A 12143-nucleotide genomic window follows, 5' to 3' on the forward strand; every position below is an offset into this window, starting at 1 on the left:
CAATGACCACTTTATTTTCTTTAACACGTTCTCTTATGGCTAAATATTTAATGTTGATGTGCTTACTTCAACTTCCACTCTTATTGTTCCCAGCCACAAATACTGCAGTAGAGTTGTCACAGTACAACTTTAACGACCTAGAAATAGAGTCTACAAATCTAAGCCCAAATATAAAACTCTTCAACCATACACCATGCAAGGTAGCCTCAAAACAAGAAAAAAACTTAGCCTCCATAGTGGAAGTAGTAGCCAAGGACTGCTTTGCACTTCTCCAAGATACAACTCCACCAACTAGCATAAAAACATAGCCAAAAGTGGATTTCCTCATAGCAATGTAGCCAACATAGTCTAAATTAAAGTAGTCAATCACCTCCAAATCATCAATTCGTCTATACATGAACATGTAGTCCTTTGTTCCTTGAAGATTTCTCATTACCTTCTTTGTAGCTTTCCAGTGGTCAACACCTGGATCACTCTGATATCTTCCTAAAACTCCAACAAATGCAATGTCAAGAACTAACTTAATTTAAGTCTATCACCCTTCATAATGGAAGCCACACTCAATGAACAATTTTTTTATGTTAAACCTCTCTAAATTTTTTTTGATATAGGTCTCTTGAGACAAATCCAAAATGCCTCGAGATCTTTCTCTATGGATCTTAATGCCTATGACATAAGATGCCTCACCCATATCATTCATATCAAAGTTCTTCGAGAGAAATTATTTCACCTCATATAGCATACCCTTATCATTAGCCGCAAGCAAAATATGATCCACGTATAAAACAAGAAAAAAAATCTTACTCCAACTAATCTTCTAGTATATAGACTGATCCATGACATTTTCTTCAAAATCGAATGAAGATATAGCTTAATCAAATTTTAAATACCACTGATGGGGCAAGCTTATTTCAATCCATATATGGATTTATTAAGTTTGTAGACTAAGTGTTCACAATCACTAGAGATGAATCCTTCAAGTTGTTTCATGTAAAACTCTTCATCTAGATCCCCATTGAGGAACAATTTTTTCACATCCATTTGATGTAACTCAAGGTCAAAATGAGATACTAATGTCATAATTACTCAAAGAGAATATTTCTTAGATACGAGAGAGAAGGTCTCCTTGTAATCGATTCCTCCTCTTTGAGTGAATCATTTGGCAACAAGTTTTGCCTTATGTCTCCCAATGTTGCCTTGTGAGTCTTTCTTTGTTTTAAATACCCATCTACATGCAATAGCATTTACTCCATTAGGAAACTCAACAAGATCCCAGACTCGATTAGATGCCATAAAATCCATCTCATCTTTCATAGCATTATACCATAAATTTAATTCTGTAGAACTCATGGCTAGTGAAAACGTTTCAGGATCATTTTCGGCTCCAATGTTATAGTTTGGTTCTTGCAAATACACTTGATAATCACTAAGAATTACTGACATTTTGACTCTAGTAGACCTTCTTAATGTTGTCTCATTATCTTGTTGAGGAACTTGTTGTTCAACCAGTTGTTCAACATTGGCTTGTTGTTCCTCATTAACAACTTGATCTACATGATCATCTTCAACGACTAGTGGAACTTCAACTATTGGTTGTCTAACACCCACTTGAACTTGAGGGACATGAATGACTACCAATCTATCACTTGATATAGAGGGTTGAGCTTCATAGTGATCCTTTTTAAAAGCAATGTATTGAAATCAATCACTCCCACTTATCAAGTCATTTTCAAGAAATTTTGCATTTCTTGATTCCATAATTCTAGCGTTGTGAGATGGGCAATAGAACCTATAACCCTTAGACTTTTCAGCATATCCAATGAAATACCTACTAATAGTCCTTGGGTCTAGTTTCTTCTCTTGTGGATTATAAATTCTCACTTCAAATGGGCATCCCCAAACACGTATATGTCACAAACAAGGTTTCCAACCTTTGAATAGCTCAAAAGGTGTCTTTAAGAGAGCCTTGGTCTAAACTTTATTTAATATATACGCAACAGTCTTAAGTGTTTCAATCCACAAGAATTGAGGAATTTTTGCATTACTCCTCATACCTCTCACCATGTCCGTTAATGTTCAATTTCTTCTTTCTGTCACACCATTCTGAGTTAGAGAACTAGGCATAGTGTACTAGGTAACAATCCCATGTTCTTGAAGAAATTTCACAAATGGACTAGGTGCTTGTCCATTTTCCGTATACCTACCATAGTACTCTCCGCCTCTATTTGATCTCACAATCTTAATTTGTTTTTTACATTGTTTCTCTACTTCAACCTTAAAAACTTTAAAGATGTCCAAAGCTTCATCCTTAGAACGAAGTAAGTAAAGATGCATATATTGTGAGTAATCATTTATAAAGGTGATAAAGTATCTCAAACTACTTGCATCCGTGTTTGAACAACAAATATCTATATGAATAATCTCCAATAGGTTTGAACTCATCTTTACACCAATTTTAGACATGCTAGTTTGCTTACCCTTAATGCAATCCACACAAGTCTCAAAATCAGCAAAATCTAAATTACTAAGTACCTTATCATTTACTAATTGCTTAATTCTCTCAATGGAGATGTGTCCCAATTTCCGGTGCCACAACATAAAGGAATCCACATTCACAACATATCTTTTTAACCAGTAGAAACATGCACAAAATTATAAGTAGCATTGTTTTGTAAATTAATAGAGTAAATACCATCACGTAGTTCACCAAAACCAACAGTTTCAGATTTATTCAATAAAGTAAAACCAGAATCTGAGAAATTAAAATAAAATCCCAAAAGTGCAAGTCTTAAAATAGAAATCAAGTTCTTACAAAAACTAGGAACATAAAAAGTTTTTTCTAAATGCAAAATAAAACCACTTCTTAAAACTAAACTGCACATCCCAATGGCCTTCACGTGTGAGCTCATCTTACTTCCTGAATAGATGAATTGCTCACTTTCCACTGGCCTCCTTAGGTTTTCTATACCCTACAAGGTATTAGAAACATGGATTGTAGAACCATAACCAATCCACCATGTGTTATGATTAACATTAACAATATAAGATTCATAATAGACAAAAGCAAATGAAGTACCTTTCTTTTTGAACTAATTCTTAAACTTTAGGCAATCTTTCTTCATGTGTCCCTTCTTCTTGAAAAAGAAACACTTTGATTCCTTCTTTATCACTAGCTGAGCAGGAATCTTTCCCTTGTGATTAATTTGATTCCTCTTATGCTTTTCAAAAGTAGTCAAGTTCACCCTTTTGCCCTCTTCCATTAGTAGCCTTTCCTCCTCTTAAACACACATGGTCAACAGCTCATTAACAGATCACTTATCCTTATGTGTGTTGTAAGAGATCATAAAAGGGGCATATTGTTGAGGCAGGATGCACAAAATGTAATGTACAATGAAATAATTTGGCATGGTAACCTCCAATTTATCAGATGTAGCAAATTGTTCATCTATAGCTTTTAATAACTCCTTGACTTTATTATGTTAGTCGATAGAACCCCGGATACCAGCAAAAATGTTGGTCTTTATGAAAGTCACAGAAAGGCGATTAGATCTCTCCCACTTTTCATAAAGATCAACCGCATCTGGAGTGTTGGTCTTAATAACAGCTGATGGTTCTTCCTTCCTGATAGCATAATCAATGTCCATCTAGCCCAAATGAAGAAGAACTCTCTCCTTCCAAACCTTATAATTGTCACCCCTTAACTCGGGAATGTCACATTTTATATCAGAAAAATTCACAAATTAAGAAACTGCAAAGTTCAAAAGCACATGCCCATCATCACAATTTAAGACTAAAAAAATGTCATGTTTCACCAATGCAAACATGTCCTAATTCATGAATATAGAGACATAAAACTTTTCAGTGGGCTAAAGTCCTACTCAATTAGACTCATTTAATAACCTTATGACAAAACTATCAAATTATGTTCCTTTCCTTAATTCTTATGGGTAGATTAAGAAATATAATATTATATTTTATTGTAAAACATGTTCGATAAATAGATTATATAAATATGTTGGTTTTATTTTAATTTTAAAGAAAAACATGTTAAAAGGGTTAAAAGGTTAACAAAAAGCACATAGCTAAGTTTGAACTCAGTTACAAGGACTTTAAGAAAACATGCTTTATTGCTACACCACATTCTCTTTCATGCTTAATATCCAAATCATGATGTATATAACTTTTATGCGTGTTTCTTAATTTAAACATACAAAAAGACCAAACAGCCTACGTTTAAGTCATCTTCAACCTTAAGCTGGGTCGTTCTGACCTGGTTGTGACCCGTGAATCCGAATACAAAACCTAACATTTTCTCAACGATTTTAGCACCAGATTCATTGTTTTAAAGCCCAAAAAGGTTAGAAACATGATTTTCATTTAACTTACAATATTAGGTTGAATTAAAAGGTCAAATTCACAATACCCAAAAACTGGAAAAAAAATCAAACTTCATGAAGGATGATAAGAATAAGCAAGGCAAAGGCATAAACAAAGCTCTCATATCAAATGTAAAACTTAAAGGTGATCAAAACATGTTAACAATTAATAAACACATTTAGATCATGTATAATCGGAACTAATATTAAATTTAAACTAAGCTCCAACCATTGCTAAGCGACGCACGTACGCACACGTTTGGTTTCAATTTTCTAAACCCTCATTGACTCAATGTGATGGTGTTTTCGTTTTTGAATGAGCAACATGCTTAGTTACCCAAAAGAGAGAGCAACATGTCTTTATATAGAACCCTACCAATCTTGGAGTTAATGAATGTGGAGATAAATGTGAGAACCATAAAATCTGCACAAGATCACATCCATAACGTTAATATTGATAATGTGTTTGAATTAAGGTTGAAAATGGATCACATTTAGCAACAAACTCTTAAATAACTATTTTCACTCACTTTGAATGTAAATAAAGCATATATTTTGTTCCTTGAATATCAAAAATAACCAACAATACTCATTGGCTAATTTTATACAAATACAAGTTACCATTCTTAAAAGTGAGTTAACTTTTATACATACTAGTTTATGTACCCGTGTCATGCACAGGTATTATTTTGGTCATTGTTATGTATATTATTTAGAAAAATAAAAATAAAATTTAATTTTTGTATACACACACGCATATATTACAAATCATGCAATATATATATATATATATATATATATATATATATATATATATATATATATATATATGAAAAATTTAAAAAAATTTAAAAATTTAAAAAAATGTTAAAAATATAGAATATTACAAACTTTTAGAAAAATAAATTTAAAACTTAAGTTTTTATTGGGTTACAAAAATATGAAAATGTAATAAAAGAATATTTTTAGATATATTTTTTGAATTCCTAAACAATTAAAATTCTTGATGAAAAAGCTTCTTGTCAAATTAGTAAGATAATGTAATATTTTACAATAAATCATGCAATAAGTACATGCTTTCATAAATTTTCCTACTTCATTTTATAAGAAAATATCAATCTTATGTTAGATAAAATAATGTATTTAATAAACTAGTTAAGTAGTCTCATGTTAGTAAGCAAGAAAATTTCTTTTTATGTTAAATTATGATAACAATAAATTAAAAAAATAATTTCACTCTAATAATTTAAATATTAATGTAGTTTTAGGTAAATTGTACCGTCCTTGTGAGTTAAGTGCAAATTCTCTTAATTGATTTAATAAATACTCATCCCAAGAGTTTGATTTAAAATTTAAGTTTTTCATTATAGGTTAAAAAATATAAATTGTAATTGTAATATAAAATGCATTTTAAATGCGTAACCAATATAAGTACTTAATGAAAAAGCTCATTGTTATATATATATATATATATATATATATATATATATATATATATATATAATAATAATAATAATAATAATAAATCATGCATGACGCTTATGCTTTTATAAATTTTTATGCTTCATTCATAAAAAAAATATTCAATCCCATAACATATTCAATAAATTATATTTCTATTTAGATTAATTATGATGCCAATAAATTAAAATATAATTTCACTCTCATAATTTAAATAATAATATAGTTTTTGGTAAATTATTTCTTCCTGTGACTTAAGTGTAAATTTCTTGACTTGATTTAATAAATTGTTTCTACCTGGTCCACACACAATTGCCTTTTTTTTAATGATTATTGCATGTAATTTAAATAGTATATTATTGGAAAAATAAATAAAAACAATAAATTACCTAAGTGATAATTAAAAAAGATAAGGATTATTTGTTTCTAAACAAATACTACAATATGACTTAGCAATAGAGTAAATTTTTTAATGAAAAAAACATAATTAAAATGAAATATTCTTTTAAAGATCACCAGTTGGGAAGTTACTAATATATATTAGTATATATTTAATTTATATTACATTTATTTTAAAATTTAGAAATTATTACATGGTAATACTTTTATAAAAACAATGTTTCAATAATTTTTATTTTAATCTACGGATATAGTTATTATTTTAATATAGTTAACGTGTAATTTGTTTTTTCTTAATCACGTTATTGTGGTACAAGTGAGAGGTGAAGTCCCACATTTGGTAGAAATGAAAAAGTTGAACACCACCTTATAAGTGAGGAAAAAAATGCATAAACCAAACTCTTAAGGTTTTGGGTTAAAGTGTGGTATCAGGTTCACTGGTTGCTCATGACTCATTAGAGTAAATCTCCCTAGTATTTATCCTCTCAATTTTATAACAATTGTTATCAAAGTCTAGTTCGACTTGGTGACCAGCTCAAGCGAGTAAGATGACGACAACGAATCCATGGACATGTAGATCCCTTGTATCGAAAGTCTTCTTGACAGTAGATCCAAATAGCGCATCCCGTAGGTGGAGCGGCAATGCAAGTATCTAGAGCATGTGCGCTCTAATGGCTATCATGGAATACTTGTGGATGATAATGACTTCCACTCGAGGGTGATGCTATTATGTGAAAGAGACTCACACTTGAGGAAGATATTGTTGGAGTACAAGTGTGAGGTGAAGTCTCACATTGTGTAGAAATGAGAAGGTTGAATAACATAAAGTGAAAGAAAGACCCATAAACCTAAGCCTTAGGGTTTTGTGTAAAGTGTGATGTAAAGTTAACTTATGTGTTGTTCATAGCTCATTGATATAAATCTACTCGTTATTTATCCCCTCAACAATTGGTACAACATTATTAGGTGATCATAAATTGATTTTTTTTTAACATAACTAATTTCGTTAATTATTATTTTTTCATATCCTTCAACTTTTATTTATTATATTGATTTGCTTTTAGATATTAATTTAACAAAATAACAATTAAATTGATAGCTAATTTTAATTTTCTATTTTATAAATAAAATTAGTTAATATAAACCAAGTGTTTTTAAAAAAACAATTGTTGTAACATTGATGTTTGTTAGTAGCTAATCTTTTTTTTTTTCAAATTAAAGAAATGAAAAAAATATTTTGTATTCAAGTGTTTGTCATGTCATTTTGTTTTGAGGTTGTGTTTCAAAATTAGCTTTTTTTTCATATAATTTAACAAAATAACAGCTAATGTTGATAACAAATTTTAATTTTTAATTTTAAAAATCTAACAGTTAATTGATTGTTTATTAATAAGTGACCATGTTTTGAATTTTTAAAACCTATCAAATTTTAACTAAAATTACACCTTTTTTCTGCACAAATACTAATTTTTGTATACATTTTTTTTGATAAAAATTATTATATTTAAGGAACACCAATATGTTAACTAATTGTGATATAAACAAAAGATGTAGCAGACAAAAAAAATTAAGAAGTGACTCACATTAACAACATAATGATGATTTTTTTGAAAAAGAAAATGCTTTTCAAAGATAAGGATAACTTACAAAGAGATAATAATGGTTATTACTTAATTTCATAGATAAATGTGGTTACAAAATTTCACGTAAAACAATGTTTTTCAACACCAAATAAAGATGATACAGAAATATATATTGCTATAATTCTTCATCATACCATAAGTATATATATCTCTCAAGAGATTTTCTTGTGAACCAATTGCATCAAAACTATAATAGACTATCATATGAGGTGAAAAATTCTGGCCCATCAGCAGAAAGCCTATTATTAATTTGCAAGACATTAAAATTACATAAAACTATAAGAATATAGAAATCAACCATCACACACAAAGGAAAGTGTATAAGTATGAACAATTTATTCATTTTAGAATCATATAGCCGATGAGGATCAAAATGTGATCTTTCTAGAGTCACACTTATTATCACGACAGAACAAAATACTTAGGCAAAACTACACAGACAAAATTATACTTCAAAAAGTAAAATTATAAGGCCCAAAAATAATCATGAGACACTAAAAGTAAGAAGGGATTCTTCTTTGAAATGAGTATGAGACAATAATCATGAGATTTAATATGGATTGAAGTGCAAAACAATAAATATTTATTTGCATGTTAATGCTCTTCCTCCCATCATCTACGACTCTGAAATGTTGACAAAAACTTTCAAAAAAAATATTACATCATCACACTTGATCAAGCAGAAAAAAAATATAATAAAATAGAATCTATCAATAAAGTCACTACTGTATGCAATTTGAATTCCAAAAAAATAAAAAATATGTGAAATTAAAAAAAATGAATAGACACAAATGATACAGGAATATAGAATGAAGTGGGAAAAAAGAAATTGTAACAAGAATTATCAATCAGATTTATTTAAAACAAAAAATAAAATATTTAAGTTGAGATATTTGAAATGTGAATTGTTTGTATTTTTAGAAGAATACAGAGGAAGGAATTGCACCAAAAGAAGTCACATGTCAAAAGAAAAATAAAACAAATGACAACTTCCAAGATTAAACTTATAGTATATTGATATTGATTTATATTTTATATATATATAATACTCAATACTTACAAAAATTACTTTTTTTAATTTCTTGGATCATCCAGTACTCAATTTTTTCCCCCTAACATTAGACATAATAAAATATTTATAAATAATAACTACAATGATTTCTTATAAATTAACCTAATTATATAATTTTGAAAATTAAAATAGGATCATAATTTATACAAAAATAACTTAATCGTGTTTTCTCTTCCATTATAAAAACATGTATATTATATGTACTTATTCAATAATAATTTAATTAAGTTGTTTATCTAAATAAATCCTAAATTTCACATTTGTTTTATAGGATTCAATAATAATTTAATTAATTTGTTTATCTAAATAAGTCTTAAATTTCACATTTGTTTTATAAGATTAATTAATAAATAATGATGAAGAGAGATAGAGAGAAAAAAATATATCATTGTATAAATAACGCATCTCTTCAAACTTAGTATATGAAATCAACTCCTTAGTTTGAGTATATATTATAGACTCTAATTTCTTAGGTAAGATATACTAAGTATGAGTTAGCTGTGGATTATTAGACATAGATTAATCATTACCAAAATTAGTTAATATTTTGTGTCATTAACATGATAAAAAAATAAAAACTTTGTATATGAAAAAAAGAGAAAAAATAATATGTTTTGATAGTCTAAGACTTTTCCTTTTTCACATTATTAACCAAATTATTTTTATTGACTAACAAAATAAATTTTTATACAAAAAATATAAATCCATTCAACTCAAAAGAGAATATCCTATTAAAAACATATATATTTATCACACAAATAGAATTAGCTCTGATATTTATAAAGCATAACATGGAGGAATCATACATAAAGCATAAGTCTTAGAATCCACATAACAAAGAATATCATAACAATCATCAGTTTATCAATCATTATATCAAGATTCAATCCTCATACGCCATGATTTATCCATCAAACATCATTATCACTAGTCCATCAATCATCGACACCAAAGACAGACTCAACTTTATGGAGATTTTACCTTTTGAGTGTTTAACCCAAGTATATCCATTAACATAGTCGTACTCTATGATTTGACCATTCAAGGAGACTCGAATTAACTCTGTGGAGGAAGTATGATTTTATAAAATAAAAAAAAAGATGAGCATGGTTAGTGGCTTACCCTAACAACGCTTGCAAAAGACCTTAACCTATCTAGAAGTTCAACTACCCATCCATTCTATAGGCCTTTTCACCGTTAGCCACCACAACAAACCACCAGCACTAGGTTGAAGGCCTTCTTAGCACCCCCAACTTACATGTCTACTCATAATAACAACAACTAAACTTGGATTCCTCAAGATCTAAGATATGACACCTCGTACCCACCATATCACTCATGGTTAGTCTCAAGGATCCAAGTTTTACCATCAACATCAATCCATTCCATGTGTAATTAAAGGGTCACTAATCTCTTTGGGAAGTAGTTCTTAACACCTCGACATGTCATTCGATGTCAAAACATAGGGGTGGTACTTAGGAAGATAGCCCACTAAGCGAGACCATCAGATCACTTTAGTGAGGTGGGGTTCTAGCATGGAACTCTTCCTCCCATGTATACCATTTGCTAACAACAATAAAAAAACTTCCCAAAGGATACAGTTAATTCCTTTTCACACATATGAATGGTTCTTAAAACAATATTATCATCTACAACAATCATACGTTATCACAAATTCCTTCACTATTCTCAACACCATGTGACCCTATAATGCTCAAACTTCACTATTCTTCAAAAATAAAACTTCAAATGCTCAAACTTCCTCATAGGCACCTCAAGGAAATTCATTTGGTTTGTTCCACCATGTGACCCTATAATGTTCCTAAGGATTACATCAAGATGAAAGCATTTCCTTTCTCCTGGGCTGACACAGCAAAGGATTGGCTGTATTTTAATCCAGCTTCCATCAAAAGCTGGAATGATATGAAGAGGCAGTTTCTAGAGAAGTTCTTCCCTGCTTCTAGAACAATAACCATCAGAAAAGACATCAGTGGCACAAGGCAACTTTCTGGAGAGACTATGCATGAGTATCGGGATAGGTTCAACAAATTCTATGCAAGTTGTCCTAATTATTGCATTAGTGAACAACTTCTCATCTAGTATTTATATGAAGGATTGCTTCCAGTATGGAAAGAAGCATGGTTGATGCAGCCAGTGGTGGAGCATTGATGGACAAGACAGCAACTGCTGCCAGACAATGGTTCTTCAACATGGCACATAATTCTCAACAGTTCAGTACCAGAGTTTTACCATCAAGAGGAGTCCATGATGAGACTGTTGCTGCTGATTATTATGGGCTAGAAAACCAGATAACAGAGTTGACTTCCCTTGTTAAACAACTAGATATTGGCCAACACCAGCAAGTTCAAGAAGCAAATATTCCACCCCCCAGAGCATGTGGCATATGCACCTCTCTAAAACATCCTAGTGATGCTTGCCGCACCCTCCAAGAGACTAAACCAACTGCGGATGTTGTTGGAATCATCACTGGCCCACAATATAGACCTCCACAACAACAGGAAAAATATGATCATCCTAACCTGAAATATGGTTCTGTGCAGGGTAATATGCTGCACACTATGAATGTCCCCATACCAATACATTTATTTCTCATGAGGCATACTGGTAGTCTAAACCAAAGAAAATCTTAATTGTTTCTTTGGAATTTAAAATATCAACCCTCCAATAGAATGTTTAATAACTCCTTTTCATTTCAATTTCTTTTTCTTTTATCATTTGTTCTATTTTAGTTTTCACTAGTTTAATGTTTTCATTTTTTTAGTGCACGGATCAAATATAAAATCTTAATTGAATTTTATCTAATGATTAAATTAAAAGACAAAGATATTAATAGAGAAAGTACTAGCCGAGAGCCTAAGCAATAAAAGCTTTGATATATTAATGAAATAAATATAAGAAATACATCAGATAATATTGCTAGTAATTGCAGAAAAGACTGTTAGAGTTGATCCTGTTGACACCAGTATTTGCATAATGCTATTTACTTCACCTTTCATTGAAATAAAATTAAAAAATGCATCACAGGTGCATTGTCTGCAATCATCACTAACATCAAAATAGTAGCTAAAAGTTAGAAAAAGGGTAAGACATTATCTTTCTTTATTATAGCTCAACCAAAGTGTTGCTTATAGGTTATAGAAGCCTAGCAATGATATAAAGGTGAATGACATG

This window comes from Glycine soja, chromosome 1, assembly GCF_004193775.1.
Source record: "Glycine soja cultivar W05 chromosome 1, ASM419377v2, whole genome shotgun sequence".
NCBI classification, from domain to species: domain Eukaryota; kingdom Viridiplantae; phylum Streptophyta; class Magnoliopsida; order Fabales; family Fabaceae; genus Glycine; species Glycine soja.